The sequence below is a fragment of the Rhinoderma darwinii genome, unplaced genomic scaffold, assembly GCF_050947455.1.
Source record: "Rhinoderma darwinii isolate aRhiDar2 unplaced genomic scaffold, aRhiDar2.hap1 Scaffold_568, whole genome shotgun sequence".
Classification (NCBI taxonomy): domain Eukaryota; kingdom Metazoa; phylum Chordata; class Amphibia; order Anura; family Rhinodermatidae; genus Rhinoderma; species Rhinoderma darwinii.
In genome coordinates this window covers 259,055-276,807 of record NW_027464120.1, presented here as the reverse complement: position 1 = coordinate 276,807, position 17,753 = coordinate 259,055, and the positions used below count along the sequence as shown (strand labels likewise).

At 47.7% G+C, this 17,753-nt stretch overlaps 12 non-coding genes across 12 annotated transcripts; all 12 read right to left on the bottom strand.

The window, feature by feature from the left end:
* Positions 1-438: 438 nt before the first annotated feature.
* On the bottom strand, positions 439-629 carry LOC142724015 (U2 spliceosomal RNA). The gene has a single exon (XR_012875869.1). It is a non-coding gene; the product is annotated as a U2 spliceosomal RNA (small nuclear RNA).
* A 1,296-nt stretch (positions 630-1,925) lies between these two features.
* Positions 1,926-2,116, bottom strand: LOC142724013 (U2 spliceosomal RNA). The gene has a single exon (XR_012875868.1). It is a non-coding gene; the product is annotated as a U2 spliceosomal RNA (small nuclear RNA).
* A 1,296-nt stretch (positions 2,117-3,412) lies between these two features.
* Positions 3,413-3,603, bottom strand: LOC142724012 (U2 spliceosomal RNA). Its single transcript, XR_012875867.1, has one exon. It is a non-coding gene; the product is annotated as a U2 spliceosomal RNA (small nuclear RNA).
* A 1,292-nt stretch (positions 3,604-4,895) lies between these two features.
* LOC142724021 (U2 spliceosomal RNA) lies at positions 4,896-5,086 on the bottom strand. Its single transcript, XR_012875876.1, has one exon. It is a non-coding gene; the product is annotated as a U2 spliceosomal RNA (small nuclear RNA).
* A 1,300-nt stretch (positions 5,087-6,386) lies between these two features.
* Positions 6,387-6,577, bottom strand: LOC142724011 (U2 spliceosomal RNA). The gene has a single exon (XR_012875866.1). It is a non-coding gene; the product is annotated as a U2 spliceosomal RNA (small nuclear RNA).
* Positions 6,578-7,869: 1,292 nt separating this feature from the next.
* LOC142724009 (U2 spliceosomal RNA) lies at positions 7,870-8,060 on the bottom strand. Its single transcript, XR_012875864.1, has one exon. It is a non-coding gene; the product is annotated as a U2 spliceosomal RNA (small nuclear RNA).
* Positions 8,061-9,347: 1,287 nt separating this feature from the next.
* Positions 9,348-9,538, bottom strand: LOC142724008 (U2 spliceosomal RNA). Its single transcript, XR_012875863.1, has one exon. It is a non-coding gene; the product is annotated as a U2 spliceosomal RNA (small nuclear RNA).
* Positions 9,539-10,827: 1,289 nt separating this feature from the next.
* LOC142724007 (U2 spliceosomal RNA) lies at positions 10,828-11,018 on the bottom strand. The gene has a single exon (XR_012875861.1). It is a non-coding gene; the product is annotated as a U2 spliceosomal RNA (small nuclear RNA).
* A 1,304-nt stretch (positions 11,019-12,322) lies between these two features.
* On the bottom strand, positions 12,323-12,513 carry LOC142724006 (U2 spliceosomal RNA). Its single transcript, XR_012875860.1, has one exon. It is a non-coding gene; the product is annotated as a U2 spliceosomal RNA (small nuclear RNA).
* A 1,280-nt stretch (positions 12,514-13,793) lies between these two features.
* Positions 13,794-13,984, bottom strand: LOC142724005 (U2 spliceosomal RNA). The gene has a single exon (XR_012875859.1). It is a non-coding gene; the product is annotated as a U2 spliceosomal RNA (small nuclear RNA).
* A 1,304-nt stretch (positions 13,985-15,288) lies between these two features.
* On the bottom strand, positions 15,289-15,479 carry LOC142724004 (U2 spliceosomal RNA). The gene has a single exon (XR_012875858.1). It is a non-coding gene; the product is annotated as a U2 spliceosomal RNA (small nuclear RNA).
* A 1,292-nt stretch (positions 15,480-16,771) lies between these two features.
* On the bottom strand, positions 16,772-16,962 carry LOC142724002 (U2 spliceosomal RNA). The gene has a single exon (XR_012875857.1). It is a non-coding gene; the product is annotated as a U2 spliceosomal RNA (small nuclear RNA).
* Between the last annotated feature and the right edge of the window lie 791 nt (positions 16,963-17,753).

Below are 17,753 nucleotides of genomic sequence, written 5' to 3'. Positions count from 1 at the left end.
CAGGCGAGCGGGCGGGCTGCTTTATTGGCTGTTTGCTGTTCCCCTACTCCACTCCACTATTTGACTGTTGTGCTGCATCAATCAATCAATCAATCAATCAATCAATCAATCAATCAATCAATCAATCAATCAATCAATCAGTGGCTGGCTCAGGTGCAGCTCTTTAACTTACCTAAAAGGGAGGGCGGAGAGAAGACAAGGAAGGTGAATGAGGTGTTCCAATGTGAAATGCCGGAAACACAGAAACACAGACGACACACAACAAGAGGTGGCAATCTATTCATTAATTGCATTTAATCAATGAGCTCATTATCACTCATGCATTGTCCAACAGGTGTTGAAATAATGGGATTAAAAGGGGAGATCCCTTCAGAAAGACAGAAACAATAGCAAAGACAAAAAACACTTTTGGAATCTGCTTTTAGTCAACACATAAGGAAAGGGTGCACCGGTCCTGGAAATACTGCAATACCAGGTCAATGCGTGGAGTGGACAGAGCAAGCTCTATTTCCATCTCCCTGTTCTAAAAATCCATTTAATATATGGTCCCCAGATAGGGGACGTATCAGATATTAAACTGATAAGAACAGATACTACACTTGATCTTAGCCAAAAGGCCGAGAAGCGATAACCCGAACGGGCCGCGCGTTGCCCGAGCCTGCCCGATACTGCTGTTCAGCCCTTGCAGCGATTCAGCCTACTTCTAGGCAATTCCATGGGGCCCTGCAGGCTCACACACTCACAGCTACACGGGAGGTGAATAAAGGCCGGAGAGGAAGCCAGACAGGATTTGCTTCTTTTGCTTGCACCACAATGCAGTGCTGAAAGAGGAGGAATCTACATAAAAACGCCTTCCTGGCAACGCCCAAATGCCCTGCTGCCATGCAGATAAACACTGGCAGCGGCAGCAAGTGCATGCCCACAGCCACCCCTTGTTCCTTCACACCTTGTATCAGCTGTAATCCAGTCCAGTCCAGTGCTGCCTGCTGAGCAGCACTGACCAACACTGCCTGGGCCCAGGCTTTTATCTCTGAGGCCCCATTATGATGTCAGAAAGCTGGCTCTGGAATCCTGAGGGCTCCACTATGACACGTGCAAAGTTCCGTCTGAACTTTATATAAGACGGTGAGGCTCAGTCAGTCACTCAGTGTTGCCTGAGAGGGCAACACTGCAACAGCCGGCCGCCAGGCTGTCTTTTTTTTGCACAGCTAGTTGCCTCCAGGAGGCCACAAGAGGGAGACAAGGGACTGCAAAATGGAAAATAGGCATCCACCAACTTTACAGACAACTTCTCCTTGCTCCTACAACCTCCATCCTTGCACAGTTTGTTATTCTTCTAGGTAACATAGTAACAAATCCAAATTGCTGCTCTCTTTGTAGGCAAGCAAGGCTTTGTTGCAACTGCAATTCTTACTTCTTCTTGAAATGTAGGGACGACAGTACATTCCATCACATCCATCTAGTGTACACAGGTAGGTCCATTGTGGCGGGCAGGCGAGCGGGCGGGCTGCTTTATTGGCTGTTTGCTGTTCCCCTACTCCACTCCACTATTTGACTGTTGTGCTGCATCAATCAATCAATCAATCAATCAATCAATCAATCAATCAATCAATCAATCAATCAATCAGTGGCTGGCTCAGGTGCAGCTCTTTAACTTACCTAAAAGGGAGGGCGGAGAGAAGACAAGGAAGGTGAATGAGGTGTTCCAATGTGAAATGCCGGAAACACAGAAACACAGACGACACACAACAAGAGGTGGCAATCTATTCATTAATTGCATTTAATCAATGAGCTCATTATCACTCATGCATTGTCCAACAGGTGTTGAAATAATGGGATTAAAAGGGGAGATCCCTTCAGAAAGACAGAAACAATAGCAAAGACAAAAAACACTTTTGGAATCTGCTTTTAGTCAACACATAAGGAAAGGGTGCACCGGTCCTGGAAATACTGCAATACCAGGTCAATGCGTGGAGTGGACAGAGCAAGCTCTATTTCCATCTCCCTGTTCTAAAAATCCATTTAATATATGGTCCCCAGATAGGGGACGTATCAGATATTAAACTGATAAGAACAGATACTACACTTGATCTTAGCCAAAAGGCCGAGAAGCGATAACCCGAACGGGCCGCGCGTTGCCCGAGCCTGCCCGATACTGCTGTTCAGCCCTTGCAGCGATTCAGCCTACTTCTAGGCAATTCCATGGGGCCCTGCAGGCTCACACACTCACAGCTACACGGGAGGTGAATAAAGGCCGGAGAGGAAGCCAGACAGGATTTGCTTCTTTTGCTTGCACCACAATGCAGTGCTGAAAGAGGAGGAATCTACATAAAAACGCCTTCCTGGCAACGCCCAAATGCCCTGCTGCCATGCAGATAAACACTGGCAGCGGCAGCAAGTGCATGCCCACAGCCACCCCTTGTTCCTTCACACCTTGTATCAGCTGTAATCCAGTCCAGTCCAGTGCTGCCTGCTGAGCAGCACTGACCAACACTGCCTGGGCCCAGGCTTTTATCTCTGAGGCCCCATTATGATGTCAGAAAGCTGGCTCTGGAATCCTGAGGGCTCCACTATGACACGTGCAAAGTTCCGTCTGAACTTTATATAAGACGGTGAGGCTCAGTCAGTCACTCAGTGTTGCCTGAGAGGGCAACACTGCAACAGCCGGCCGCCAGGCTGTCTTTTTTTTGCACAGCTAGTTGCCTCCAGGAGGCCACAAGAGGGAGACAAGGGACTGCAAAATGGAAAATAGGCATCCACCAACTTTACAGACAACTTCTCCTTGCTCCTACAACCTCCATCCTTGCACAGTTTGTTATTCTTCTAGGTAACATAGTAACAAATCCAAATTGCTGCTCTCTTTGTAGGCAAGCAAGGCTTTGTTGCAACTGCAATTCTTACTTCTTCTTGAAATGTAGGGACGACAGTACATTCCATCACATCCATCTAGTGTACACAGGTAGGTCCATTGTGGCGGGCAGGCGAGCGGGCGGGCTGCTTTATTGGCTGTTTGCTGTTCCCCTACTCCACTCCACTATTTGACTGTTGTGCTGCATCAATCAATCAATCAATCAATCAATCAATCAATCAATCAATCAATCAATCAATCAATCAGTGGCTGGCTCAGGTGCAGCTCTTTAACTTACCTAAAAGGGAGGGCGGAGAGAAGACAAGGAAGGTGAATGAGGTGTTCCAATGTGAAATGCCGGAAACACAGAAACACAGACGACACACAACAAGAGGTGGCAATCTATTCATTAATTGCATTTAATCAATGAGCTCATTATCACTCATGCATTGTCCAACAGGTGTTGAAATAATGGGATTAAAAGGGGAGATCCCTTCAGAAAGACAGAAACAATAGCAAAGACAAAAAACACTTTTGGAATCTGCTTTTAGTCAACACATAAGGAAAGGGTGCACCGGTCCTGGAAATACTGCAATACCAGGTCAATGCGTGGAGTGGACAGAGCAAGCTCTATTTCCATCTCCCTGTTCTAAAAATCCATTTAATATATGGTCCCCAGATAGGGGACGTATCAGATATTAAACTGATAAGAACAGATACTACACTTGATCTTAGCCAAAAGGCCGAGAAGCGATAACCCGAACGGGCCGCGCGTTGCCCGAGCCTGCCCGATACTGCTGTTCAGCCCTTGCAGCGATTCAGCCTACTTCTAGGCAATTCCATGGGGCCCTGCAGGCTCACACACTCACAGCTACACGGGAGGTGAATAAAGGCCGGAGAGGAAGCCAGACAGGATTTGCTTCTTTTGCTTGCACCACAATGCAGTGCTGAAAGAGGAGGAATCTACATAAAAACGCCTTCCTGGCAACGCCCAAATGCCCTGCTGCCATGCAGATAAACACTGGCAGCGGCAGCAAGTGCATGCCCACAGCCACCCCTTGTTCCTTCACACCTTGTATCAGCTGTAATCCAGTCCAGTCCAGTGCTGCCTGCTGAGCAGCACTGACCAACACTGCCTGGGCCCAGGCTTTTATCTCTGAGGCCCCATTATGATGTCAGAAAGCTGGCTCTGGAATCCTGAGGGCTCCACTATGACACGTGCAAAGTTCCGTCTGAACTTTATATAAGACGGTGAGGCTCAGTCAGTCACTCAGTGTTGCCTGAGAGGGCAACACTGCAACAGCCGGCCGCCAGGCTGTCTTTTTTTAGCACAGCTAGTTGCCTCCAGGAGGCCACAAGAGGGAGACAAGGGACTGCAAAATGGAAAATAGGCATCCACCAACTTTACAGACAACTTCTCCTTGCTCCTACAACCTCCATCCTTGCACAGTTTGTTATTCTTCTAGGTAACATAGTAACAAATCCAAATTGCTGCTCTCTTTGTAGGCAAGCAAGGCTTTGTTGCAACTGCAATTCTTACTTCTTCTTGAAATGTAGGGACGACAGTACATTCCATCACATCCATCTAGTGTACACAGGTAGGTCCATTGTGGCGGGCAGGCGAGCGGGCGGGCTGCTTTATTGGCTGTTTGCTGTTCCCCTACTCCACTCCACTATTTGACTGTTGTGCTGCATCAATCAATCAATCAATCAATCAATCAATCAATCAATCAATCAATCAATCAATCAGTGGCTGGCTCAGGTGCAGCTCTTTAACTTACCTAAAAGGGAGGGCGGAGAGAAGACAAGGAAGGTGAATGAGGTGTTCCAATGTGAAATGCCGGAAACACAGAAACACAGACGACACACAACAAGAGGTGGCAATCTATTCATTAATTGCATTTAATCAATGAGCTCATTATCACTCATGCATTGTCCAACAGGTGTTGAAATAATGGGATTAAAAGGGGAGATCCCTTCAGAAAGACAGAAACAATAGCAAAGACAAAAAACACTTTTGGAATCTGCTTTTAGTCAACACATAAGGAAAGGGTGCACCGGTCCTGTAAATACTGCAATACCAGGTCAATGCGTGGAGTGGACAGAGCAAGCTCTATTTCCATCTCCCTGTTCTAAAAATCCATTTAATATATGGTCCCCAGATAGGGGACGTATCAGATATTAAACTGATAAGAACAGATACTACACTTGATCTTAGCCAAAAGGCCGAGAAGCGATAACCCGAACGGGCCGCGCGTTGCCCGAGCCTGCCCGATACTGCTGTTCAGCCCTTGCAGCGATTCAGCCTACTTCTAGGCAATTCCATGGGGCCCTGCAGGCTCACACACTCACAGCTACACGGGAGGTGAATAAAGGCCGGAGAGGAAGCCAGACAGGATTTGCTTCTTTTGCTTGCACCACAATGCAGTGCTGAAAGAGGAGGAATCTACATAAAAACGCCTTCCTGGCAACGCCCAAATGCCCTGCTGCCATGCAGATAAACACTGGCAGCGGCAGCAAGTGCATGCCCACAGCCACCCCTTGTTCCTTCACACCTTGTATCAGCTGTAATCCAGTCCAGTCCAGTGCTGCCTGCTGAGCAGCACTGACCAACACTGCCTGGGCCCAGGCTTTTATCTCTGAGGCCCCATTATGATGTCAGAAAGCTGGCTCTGGAATCCTGAGGGCTCCACTATGACACGTGCAAAGTTCCGTCTGAACTTTATATAAGACGGTGAGGCTCAGTCAGTCACTCAGTGTTGCCTGAGAGGGCAACACTGCAACAGCCGGCCGCCAGGCTGTCTTTTTTTTGCACAGCTAGTTGCCTCCAGGAGGCCACAAGAGGGAGACAAGGGACTGCAAAATGGAAAATAGGCATCCACCAACTTTACAGACAACTTCTCCTTGCTCCTACAACCTCCATCCTTGCACAGTTTGTTATTCTTCTAGGTAACATAGTAACAAATCCAAATTGCTGCTCTCTTTGTAGGCAAGCAAGGCTTTGTTGCAACTGCAATTCTTACTTCTTCTTGAAATGTAGGGACGACAGTACATTCCATCACATCCATCTAGTGTACACAGGTAGGTCCATTGTGGCGGGCAGGCGAGCGGGCGGGCTGCTTTATTGGCTGTTTGCTGTTCCCCTACTCCACTCCACTATTTGACTGTTGTGCTGCATCAATCAATCAATCAATCAATCAATCAATCAATCAATCAATCAATCAATCAATCAATCAATCAGTGGCTGGCTCAGGTGCAGCTCTTTAACTTACCTAAAAGGGAGGGCGGAGAGAAGACAAGGAAGGTGAATGAGGTGTTCCAATGTGAAATGCCGGAAACACAGAAACACAGACGACACACAACAAGAGGTGGCAATCTATTCATTAATTGCATTTAATCAATGAGCTCATTATCACTCATGCATTGTCCAACAGGTGTTGAAATAATGGGATTAAAAGGGGAGATCCCTTCAGAAAGACAGAAACAATAGCAAAGACAAAAAACACTTTTGGAATCTGCTTTTAGTCAACACATAAGGAAAGGGTGCACCGGTCCTGGAAATACTGCAATACCAGGTCAATGCGTGGAGTGGACAGAGCAAGCTCTATTTCCATCTCCCTGTTCTAAAAATCCATTTAATATATGGTCCCCAGATAGGGGACGTATCAGATATTAAACTGATAAGAACAGATACTACACTTGATCTTAGCCAAAAGGCCGAGAAGCGATAACCCGAACGGGCCGCGCGTTGCCCGAGCCTGCCCGATACTGCTGTTCAGCCCTTGCAGCGATTCAGCCTACTTCTAGGCAATTCCATGGGGCCCTGCAGGCTCACACACTCACAGCTACACGGGAGGTGAATAAAGGCCGGAGAGGAAGCCAGACAGGATTTGCTTCTTTTGCTTGCACCACAATGCAGTGCTGAAAGAGGAGGAATCTACATAAAAACGCCTTCCTGGCAACGCCCAAATGCCCTGCTGCCATGCAGATAAACACTGGCAGCGGCAGCAAGTGCATGCCCACAGCCACCCCTTGTTCCTTCACACCTTGTATCAGCTGTAATCCAGTCCAGTCCAGTGCTGCCTGCTGAGCAGCACTGACCAACACTGCCTGGGCCCAGGCTTTTATCTCTGAGGCCCCATTATGATGTCAGAAAGCTGGCTCTGGAATCCTGAGGGCTCCACTATGACACGTGCAAAGTTCCGTCTGAACTTTATATAAGACGGTGAGGCTCAGTCAGTCACTCAGTGTTGCCTGAGAGGGCAACACTGCAACAGCCGGCCGCCAGGCTGTCTTTTTTTTGCACAGCTAGTTGCCTCCAGGAGGCCACAAGAGGGAGACAAGGGACTGCAAAATGGAAAATAGGCATCCACCAACTTTACAGACAACTTCTCCTTGCTCCTACAACCTCCATCCTTGCACAGTTTGTTATTCTTCTAGGTAACATAGTAACAAATCCAAATTGCTGCTCTCTTTGTAGGCAAGCAAGGCTTTGTTGCAACTGCAATTCTTACTTCTTCTTGAAATGTAGGGACGACAGTACATTCCATCACATCCATCTAGTGTACACAGGTAGGTCCATTGTGGCGGGCAGGCGAGCGGGCGGGCTGCTTTATTGGCTGTTTGCTGTTCCCCTACTCCACTCCACTATTTGACTGTTGTGCTGCATCAATCAATCAATCAATCAATCAATCAATCAATCAATCAATCAATCAATCAATCAGTGGCTGGCTCAGGTGCAGCTCTTTAACTTACCTAAAAGGGAGGGCGGAGAGAAGACAAGGAAGGTGAATGAGGTGTTCCAATGTGAAATGCCGGAAACACAGAAACACAGACGACACACAACAAGAGGTGGCAATCTATTCATTAATTGCATTTAATCAATGAGCTCATTATCACTCATGCATTGTCCAACAGGTGTTGAAATAATGGGATTAAAAGGGGAGATCCCTTCAGAAAGACAGAAACAATAGCAAAGACAAAAAACACTTTTGGAATCTGCTTTTAGTCAACACATAAGGAAAGGGTGCACCGGTCCTGGAAATACTGCAATACCAGGTCAATGCGTGGAGTGGACAGAGCAAGCTCTATTTCCATCTCCCTGTTCTAAAAATCCATTTAATATATGGTCCCCAGATAGGGGACGTATCAGATATTAAACTGATAAGAACAGATACTACACTTGATCTTAGCCAAAAGGCCGAGAAGCGATAACCCGAACGGGCCGCGCGTTGCCCGAGCCTGCCCGATACTGCTGTTCAGCCCTTGCAGCGATTCAGCCTACTTCTAGGCAATTCCATGGGGCCCTGCAGGCTCACACACTCACAGCTACACGGGAGGTGAATAAAGGCCGGAGAGGAAGCCAGACAGGATTTGCTTCTTTTGCTTGCACCACAATGCAGTGCTGAAAGAGGAGGAATCTACATAAAAACGCCTTCCTGGCAACGCCCAAATGCCCTGCTGCCATGCAGATAAACACTGGCAGCGGCAGCAAGTGCATGCCCACAGCCACCCCTTGTTCCTTCACACCTTGTATCAGCTGTAATCCAGTCCAGTCCAGTGCTGCCTGCTGAGCAGCACTGACCAACACTGCCTGGGCCCAGGCTTTTATCTCTGAGGCCCCATTATGATGTCAGAAAGCTCGCTCTGGAATCCTGAGGGCTCCACTATGACACGTGCAAAGTTCCGTCTGAACTTTATATAAGACGGTGAGGCTCAGTCAGTCACTCAGTGTTGCCTGAGAGGGCAACACTGCAACAGCCGGCCGCCAGGCTGTCTTTTTTTTGCACAGCTAGTTGCCTCCAGGAGGCCACAAGAGGGAGACAAGGGACTGCAAAATGGAAAATAGGCATCCACCAACTTTACAGACAACTTCTCCTTGCTCCTACAACCTCCATCCTTGCACAGTTTGTTATTCTTCTAGGTAACATAGTAACAAATCCAAATTGCTGCTCTCTTTGTAGGCAAGCAAGGCTTTGTTGCAACTGCAATTCTTACTTCTTCTTGAAATGTAGGGACGACAGTACATTCCATCACATCCATCTAGTGTACACAGGTAGGTCCATTGTGGCGGGCAGGCGAGCGGGCGGGCTGCTTTATTGGCTGTTTGCTGTTCCCCTACTCCACTCCACTATTTGACTGTTGTGCTGCATCAATCAATCAATCAATCAATCAATCAATCAATCAATCAATCAATCAGTGGCTGGCTCAGGTGCAGCTCTTTAACTTACCTAAAAGGGAGGGCGGAGAGAAGACAAGGAAGAAGGTGAATGAGGTGTTCCAATGTGAAATGCCGGAAACACAGAAACACAAACGACACACAACAAGAGGTGGCAATCTATTCATTAATTGCATTTAATCAATGAGCTCATTATCACTCATGCATTGTCCAACAGGTGTTGAAATAATGGGATTAAAAGGGGAGATCCCTTCAGAAAGACAGAAACAATAGCAAAGACAAAAAACACTTTTGGAATCTGCTTTTAGTCAACACATAAGGAAAGGGTGCACCGGTCCTGGAAATACTGCAATACCAGGTCAATGCGTGGAGTGGACAGAGCAAGCTCTATTTCCATCTCCCTGTTCTAAAAATCCATTTAATATATGGTCCCCAGATAGGGGACGTATCAGATATTAAACTGATAAGAACAGATACTACACTTGATCTTAGCCAAAAGGCCGAGAAGCGATAACCCGAACGGGCCGCGCGTTGCCCGAGCCTGCCCGATACTGCTGTTCAGCCCTTGCAGCGATTCAGCCTACTTCTAGGCAATTCCATGGGGCCCTGCAGGCTCACACACTCACAGCTACACGGGAGGTGAATAAAGGCCGGAGAGGAAGCCAGACAGGATTTGCTTCTTTTGCTTGCACCACAATGCAGTGCTGAAAGAGGAGGAATCTACATAAAAACGCCTTCCTGGCAACGCCCAAATGCCCTGCTGCCATGCAGATAAACACTGGCAGCGGCAGCAAGTGCATGCCCACAGCCACCCCTTGTTCCTTCACACCTTGTATCAGCTGTAATCCAGTCCAGTCCAGTGCTGCCTGCTGAGCAGCACTGACCAACACTGCCTGGGCCCAGGCTTTTATCTCTGAGGCCCCATTATGATGTCAGAAAGCTGGCTCTGGAATCCTGAGGGCTCCACTATGACACGTGCAAAGTTCCGTCTGAACTTTATATAAGACGGTGAGGCTCAGTCAGTCACTCAGTGTTGCCTGAGAGGGCAACACTGCAACAGCCGGCCGCCAGGCTGTCTTTTTTTTGCACAGCTAGTTGCCTCCAGGAGGCCACAAGAGGGAGACAAGGGACTGCAAAATGGAAAATAGGCATCCACCAACTTTACAGACAACTTCTCCTTGCTCCTACAACCTCCATCCTTGCACAGTTTGTTATTCTTCTAGGTAACATAGTAACAAATCCAAATTGCTGCTCTCTTTGTAGGCAAGCAAGGCTTTGTTGCAACTGCAATTCTTACTTCTTCTTGAAATGTAGGGACGACAGTACATTCCATCACATCCATCTAGTGTACACAGGTAGGTCCATTGTGGCGGGCAGGCGAGCGGGCGGGCTGCTTTATTGGCTGTTTGCTGTTCCCCTACTCCACTCCACTATTTGACTGTTGTGCTGCAATCAATCAATCAATCAATCAATCAATCAATCAATCAATCAATCAATCAATCAGTGGCTGGCTCAGGTGCAGCTCTTTAACTTACCTAAAAGGGAGGGCGGAGAGAAGACAAGGAAGGTGAATGAGGTGTTCCAATGTGAAATGCCGGAAACACAGAAACACAGACGACACACAACAAGAGGTGGCAATCTATTCATTAATTGCATTTAATCAATGAGCTCATTATCACTCATGCATTGTCCAACAGGTGTTGAAATAATGGGATTAAAAGGGGAGATCCCTTCAGAAAGACAGAAACAATAGCAAAGACAAAAAACACTTTTGGAATCTGCTTTTAGTCAACACATAAGGAAAGGGTGCACCGGTCCTGGAAATACTGCAATACCAGGTCAATGCGTGGAGTGGACAGAGCAAGCTCTATTTCCATCTCCCTGTTCTAAAAATCCATTTAATATATGGTCCCCAGATAGGGGACGTATCAGATATTAAACTGATAAGAACAGATACTACACTTGATCTTAGCCAAAAGGCCGAGAAGCGATAACCCGAACGGGCCGCGCGTTGCCCGAGCCTGCCCGATACTGCTGTTCAGCCCTTGCAGCGATTCAGCCTACTTCTAGGCAATTCCATGGGGCCCTGCAGGCTCACACACTCACAGCTACACGGGAGGTGAATAAAGGCCGGAGAGGAAGCCAGACAGGATTTGCTTCTTTTGCTTGCACCACAATGCAGTGCTGAAAGAGGAGGAATCTACATAAAAACGCCTTCCTGGCAACGCCCAAATGCCCTGCTGCCATGCAGATAAACACTGGCAGCGGCAGCAAGTGCATGCCCACAGCCACCCCTTGTTCCTTCACACCTTGTATCAGCTGTAATCCAGTCCAGTCCAGTGCTGCCTGCTGAGCAGCACTGACCAACACTGCCTGGGCCCAGGCTTTTATCTCTGAGGCCCCATTATGATGTCAGAAAGCTGGCTCTGGAATCCTGAGGGCTCCACTATGACACGTGCAAAGTTCCGTCTGAACTTTATATAAGACGGTGAGGCTCAGTCAGTCACTCAGTGTTGCCTGAGAGGGCAACACTGCAACAGCCGGCCGCCAGGCTGTCTTTTTTTTGCACAGCTAGTTGCCTCCAGGAGGCCACAAGAGGGAGACAAGGGACTGCAAAATGGAAAATAGGCATCCACCAACTTTACAGACAACTTCTCCTTGCTCCTACAACCTCCATCCTTGCACAGTTTGTTATTCTTCTAGGTAACATAGTAACAAATCCAAATTGCTGCTCTCTTTGTAGGCAAGCAAGGCTTTGTTGCAACTGCAATTTTTACTTCTTCTTGAAATGTAGGGACGACAGTACATTCCATCACATCCATCTAGTGTACACAGGTAGGTCCATTGTGGCGGGCAGGCGAGCGGGCGGGCTGCTTTATTGGCTGTTTGCTGTTCCCCTACTCCACTCCACTATTTGACTGTTGTGCTGCATCAATCAATCAATCAATCAATCAATCAATCAATCAATCAATCAATCAATCAATCAATCAATCAATCAGTGGCTGGCTCAGGTGCAGCTCTTTAACTTACCTAAAAGGGAGGGCGGAGAGAAGACAAGGAAGGTGAATGAGGTGTTCCAATGTGAAATGCCGGAAACACAGAAACACAGACGACACACAACAAGAGGTGGCAATCTATTCATTAATTGCATTTAATCAATGAGCTCATTATCACTCATGCATTGTCCAACAGGTGTTGAAATAATGGGATTAAAAGGGGAGATCCCTTCAGAAAGACAGAAACAATAGCAAAGACAAAAAACACTTTTGGAATCTGCTTTTAGTCAACACATAAGGAAAGGGTGCACCGGTCCTGGAAATACTGCAATACCAGGTCAATGCGTGGAGTGGACAGAGCAAGCTCTATTTCCATCTCCCTGTTCTAAAAATCCATTTAATATATGGTCCCCAGATAGGGGACGTATCAGATATTAAACTGATAAGAACAGATACTACACTTGATCTTAGCCAAAAGGCCGAGAAGCGATAACCCGAACGGGCCGCGCGTTGCCCGAGCCTGCCCGATACTGCTGTTCAGCCCTTGCAGCGATTCAGCCTACTTCTAGGCAATTCCATGGGGCCCTGCAGGCTCACACACTCACAGCTACACGGGAGGTGAATAAAGGCCGGAGAGGAAGCCAGACAGGATTTGCTTCTTTTGCTTGCACCACAATGCAGTGCTGAAAGAGGAGGAATCTACATAAAAACGCCTTCCTGGCAACGCCCAAATGCCCTGCTGCCATGCAGATAAACACTGGCAGCGGCAGCAAGTGCATGCCCACAGCCACCCCTTGTTCCTTCACACCTTGTATCAGCTGTAATCCAGTCCAGTCCAGTGCTGCCTGCTGAGCAGCACTGACCAACACTGCCTGGGCCCAGGCTTTTATCTCTGAGGCCCCATTATGATGTCAGAAAGCTGGCTCTGGAATCCTGAGGGCTCCACTATGACACGTGCAAAGTTCCGTCTGAACTTTATATAAGACGGTGAGGCTCAGTCAGTCACTCAGTGTTGCCTGAGAGGGCAACACTGCAACAGCCGGCCGCCAGGCTGTCTTTTTTTTGCACAGCTAGTTGCCTCCAGGAGGCCACAAGAGGGAGACAAGGGACTGAAAATAGGCATCCACCAACTTTACAGACAACTTCTCCTTGCTCCTACAACCTCCATCCTTGCACAGTTTGTTATTCTTCTAGGTAACATAGTAACAAATCCAAATTGCTGCTCTCTTTGTAGGCAAGCAAGGCTTTGTTGCAACTGCAATTCTTACTTCTTCTTGAAATGTAGGGACGACAGTACATTCCATCACATCCATCTAGTGTACACAGGTAGGTCCATTGTGGCGGGCAGGCGAGCGGGCGGGCTGCTTTATTGGCTGTTTGCTGTTCCCCTACTCCACTCCACTATTTGACTGTTGTGCTGCATCAATCAATCAATCAATCAATCAATCAATCAATCAATCAATCAATCAATCAGTGGCTGGCTCAGGTGCAGCTCTTTAACTTACCTAAAAGGGAGGGCGGAGAGAAGACAAGGAAGGTGAATGAGGTGTTCCAATGTGAAATGCCGGAAACACAGAAACACAGACGACACACAACAAGAGGTGGCAATCTATTCATTAATTGCATTTAATCAATGAGCTCATTATCACTCATGCATTGTCCAACAGGTGTTGAAATAATGGGATTAAAAGGGGAGATCCCTTCAGAAAGACAGAAACAATAGCAAAGACAAAAAACACTTTTGGAATCTGCTTTTAGTCAACACATAAGGAAAGGGTGCACCGGTCCTGGAAATACTGCAATACCAGGTCAATGCGTGGAGTGGACAGAGCAAGCTCTATTTCCATCTCCCTGTTCTAAAAATCCATTTAATATATGGTCCCCAGATAGGGGACGTATCAGATATTAAACTGATAAGAACAGATACTACACTTGATCTTAGCCAAAAGGCCGAGAAGCGATAACCCGAACGGGCCGCGCGTTGCCCGAGCCTGCCCGATACTGCTGTTCAGCCCTTGCAGCGATTCAGCCTACTTCTAGGCAATTCCATGGGGCCCTGCAGGCTCACACACTCACAGCTACACGGGAGGTGAATAAAGGCCGGAGAGGAAGCCAGACAGGATTTGCTTCTTTTGCTTGCACCACAATGCAGTGCTGAAAGAGGAGGAATCTACATAAAAACGCCTTCCTGGCAACGCCCAAATGCCCTGCTGCCATGCAGATAAACACTGGCAGCGGCAGCAAGTGCATGCCCACAGCCACCCCTTGTTCCTTCACACCTTGTATCAGCTGTAATCCAGTCCAGTCCAGTGCTGCCTGCTGAGCAGCACTGACCAACACTGCCTGGGCCCAGGCTTTTATCTCTGAGGCCCCATTATGATGTCAGAAAGCTGGCTCTGGAATCCTGAGGGCTCCACTATGACACGTGCAAAGTTCCGTCTGAACTTTATATAAGACGGTGAGGCTCAGTCAGTCACTCAGTGTTGCCTGAGAGGGCAACACTGCAACAGCCGGCCGCCAGGCTGTCTTTTTTTTGCACAGCTAGTTGCCTCCAGGAGGCCACAAGAGGGAGACAAGGGACTGCAAAATGGAAAATAGGCATCCACCAACTTTACAGACAACTTCTCCTTGCTCCTACAACCTCCATCCTTGCACAGTTTGTTATTCTTCTAGGTAACATAGTAACAAATCCAAATTGCTGCTCTCTTTGTAGGCAAGCAAGGCTTTGTTGCAACTGCAATTCTTACTTCTTCTTGAAATGTAGGGACGACAGTACATTCCATCACATCCATCTAGTGTACACAGGTAGGTCCATTGTGGCGGGCAGGCGAGCGGGCGGGCTGCTTTATTGGCTGTTTGCTGTTCCCCTACTCCACTCCACTATTTGACTGTTGTGCTGCATCAATCAATCAATCAATCAATCAATCAATCAATCAATCAATCAATCAATCAATCAATCAATCAATCAGTGGCTGGCTCAGGTGCAGCTCTTTAACTTACCTAAAAGGGAGGGCGGAGAGAAGACAAGGAAGGTGAATGAGGTGTTCCAATGTGAAATGCCGGAAACACAGAAACACAGACGACACACAACAAGAGGTGGCAATCTATTCATTAATTGCATTTAATCAATGAGCTCATTATCACTCATGCATTGTCCAACAGGTGTTGAAATAATGGGATTAAAAGGGGAGATCCCTTCAGAAAGACAGAAACAATAGCAAAGACAAAAAACACTTTTGGAATCTGCTTTTAGTCAACACATAAGGAAAGGGTGCACCGGTCCTGGAAATACTGCAATACCAGGTCAATGCGTGGAGTGGACAGAGCAAGCTCTATTTCCATCTCCCTGTTCTAAAAATCCATTTAATATATGGTCCCCAGATAGGGGACGTATCAGATATTAAACTGATAAGAACAGATACTACACTTGATCTTAGCCAAAAGGCCGAGAAGCGATAACCCGAACGGGCCGCGCGTTGCCCGAGCCTGCCCGATACTGCTGTTCAGCCCTTGCAGCGATTCAGCCTACTTCTAGGCAATTCCATGGGGCCCTGCAGGCTCACACACTCACAGCTACACGGGAGGTGAATAAAGGCCGGAGAGGAAGCCAGACAGGATTTGCTTCTTTTGCTTGCACCACAATGCAGTGCTGAAAGAGGAGGAATCTACATAAAAACGCCTTCCTGGCAACGCCCAAATGCCCTGCTGCCATGCAGATAAACACTGGCAGCGGCAGCAAGTGCATGCCCACAGCCACCCCTTGTTCCTTCACACCTTGTATCAGCTGTAATCCAGTCCAGTCCAGTGCTGCCTGCTGAGCAGCACTGACCAACACTGCCTGGGCCCAGGCTTTTATCTCTGAGGCCCCATTATGATGTCAGAAAGCTGGCTCTGGAATCCTGAGGGCTCCACTATGACACGTGCAAAGTTCCGTCTGAACTTTATATAAGACGGTGAGGCTCAGTCAGTCACTCAGTGTTGCCTGAGAGGGCAACACTGCAACAGCCGGCCGCCAGGCTGTCTTTTTTTTGCACAGCTAGTTGCCTCCAGGAGGCCACAAGAGGGAGACAAGGGACTGCAAAATGGAAAATAGGCATCCACCAACTTTACAGACAACTTCTCCTTGCTCCTACAACCTCCATCCTTGCACAGTTTGTTATTCTTCTAGGTAACATAGTAACAAATCCAAATTGCTGCTCTCTTTGTAGGCAAGCAAGGCTTTGTTGCAACTGCAATTCTTACTTCTTCTTGAAATGTAGGGACGACAGTACATTCCATCACATCCATCTAGTGTACACAGGTAGGTCCATTGTGGCGGGCAGGCGAGCGGGCGGGCTGCTTTATTGGCTGTTTGCTGTTCCCCTACTCCACTCCACTATTTGACTGTTGTGCTGCATCAATCAATCAATCAATCAATCAATCAATCAATCAATCAATCAATCAATCAATCAGTGGCTGGCTCAGGTGCAGCTCTTTAACTTACCTAAAAGGGAGGGCGGAGAGAAGACAAGGAAGGTGAATGAGGTGTTCCAATGTGAAATGCCGGAAACACAGAAACACAGACGACACACAACAAGAGGTGGCAATCTATTCATTAATTGCATTTAATCAATGAGCTCATTATCACTCATGCATTGTCCAACAGGTGTTGAAATAATGGGATTAAAAGGGGAGATCCCTTCAGAAAGACAGAAACAATAGCAAAGACAAAAAACACTTTTGGAATCTGCTTTTAGTCAACACATAAGGAAAGGGTGCACCGGTCCTGGAAATACTGCAATACCAGGTCAATGCGTGGAGTGGACAGAGCAAGCTCTATTTCCATCTCCCTGTTCTAAAAATCCATTTAATATATGGTCCCCAGATAGGGGACGTATCAGATATTAAACTGATAAGAACAGATACTACACTTGATCTTAGCCAAAAGGCCGAGAAGCGATAACCCGAACGGGCCGCGCGTTGCCCGAGCCTGCCCGATACTGCTGTTCAGCCCTTGCAGCGATTCAGCCTACTTCTAGGCAATTCCATGGGGCCCTGCAGGCTCACACACTCACAGCTACACGGGAGGTGAATAAAGGCCGGAGAGGAAGCCAGACAGGATTTGCTTCTTTTGCTTGCACCACAATGCAGTGCTGAAAGAGGAGGAATCTACATAAAAACGCCTTCCTGGCAACGCCCAAATGCCCTGCTGCCATGCAGATAAACACTGGCAGCGGCAGCAAGTGCATGCCCACAGCCACCCCTTGTTCCTTCACACCTTGTATCAGCTGTAATCCAGTCCAGTCCAGTGCTGCCTGCTGAGCAGCACTGACCAACACTGCCTGGGCCCAGGCTTTTATCTCTGAGGCCCCATTATGATGTCAGAAAGCTGGCTCTGGAATCCTGAGGGCTCCACTATGACACGTGCAAAGTTCCGTCTGAACTTTATATAAGACGGTGAGGCTCAGTCAGTCACTCAGTGTTGCCTGAGAGGGCAACACTGCAACAGCCGGCCGCCAGGCTGTCTTTTTTTTGCACAGCTAGTTGCCTCCAGGAGGCCACAAGAGGGAGACAAGGGACTGCAAAATGGAAAATAGGCATCCACCAACTTTACAGACAACTTCTCCTTGCTCCTACAACCTCCATCCTTGCACAGTTTGTTATTCTTCTAGGTAACATAGTAACAAATCCAAATTGCTGCTCTCTTTGTAGGCAAGCAAGGCTTTGTTGCAACTGCAATTCTTACTTCTTC